General features: G+C 42.8%; 1 non-coding gene across 1 annotated transcript; it reads right to left on the reverse strand.

The window, feature by feature from the left end:
* Positions 1-286: 286 nt before the first annotated feature.
* Positions 287-393, reverse strand: LOC112424414 (U6 spliceosomal RNA). Its single transcript, XR_003015160.2, has one exon. It is a non-coding gene; the product is annotated as a U6 spliceosomal RNA (small nuclear RNA).
* Positions 394-678: the final 285 nt, after the last annotated feature.

Here is a 678-nt window from a genome sequence, read left to right on the forward strand (position 1 = left end):
TCCAAAAACTATATGAATGAATGCTACATACTGAGGGATTCCTGCTTCCCTGGAAAATCCTTTTTTGTTGTTGTTATTTCCTTCCTTCCTTCCTCCCCTCCCTTCCCCTCTCTTCCCCTCCCTTCCCCTCTCTTCCCCTCCCTTCCCCTCTCTTCCCCTCCCCTCCCCTCCTCTCCCCTCCCCTCCCCTGTCCTTCCCTTCTCTTCCTTCTCTTTCTTGTCTTTCTTTCTTCCTTTCTTTCTTCCTGCCTTCTTTCCTCTCTTCCTCCCTCCCTCCCTTCCTTTTCTTTTTTTTTTTTTTTTAAACAAATTTGCATGTCATCCTTGCCCAAGGGCCATGCTAATCTTCTCTGCATGGTTCCAATTTTAGTATTTGTGCTGTGGAAGCCAGCACTGGAAAATCCTTTATGTAGCCATGTTTTTTGCCTTAATAATAGAAAAGAAACTTTGTTTCCAGCTTGACCATAGAAATATTGGTCATACATTGGCCATAGAAATATTTTAGTCTATTTGCAATTTTAGGGTCTTGAAAGTATTGTTTGTGGTACTTTATAATAAAGCAATGTGATAACAATATTAAAGAAAATTTGTAGGCTAGGCAGGGTAGCTCATGCCTGTAATCCCAACACAGGGAGGCAGAGGTGGGAGGATTACTTGAGCCCAAGAGTTCAAGACCAGC

This window comes from Macaca nemestrina, chromosome 8, assembly GCF_043159975.1.
Source record: "Macaca nemestrina isolate mMacNem1 chromosome 8, mMacNem.hap1, whole genome shotgun sequence".
NCBI classification, from domain to species: domain Eukaryota; kingdom Metazoa; phylum Chordata; class Mammalia; order Primates; family Cercopithecidae; genus Macaca; species Macaca nemestrina.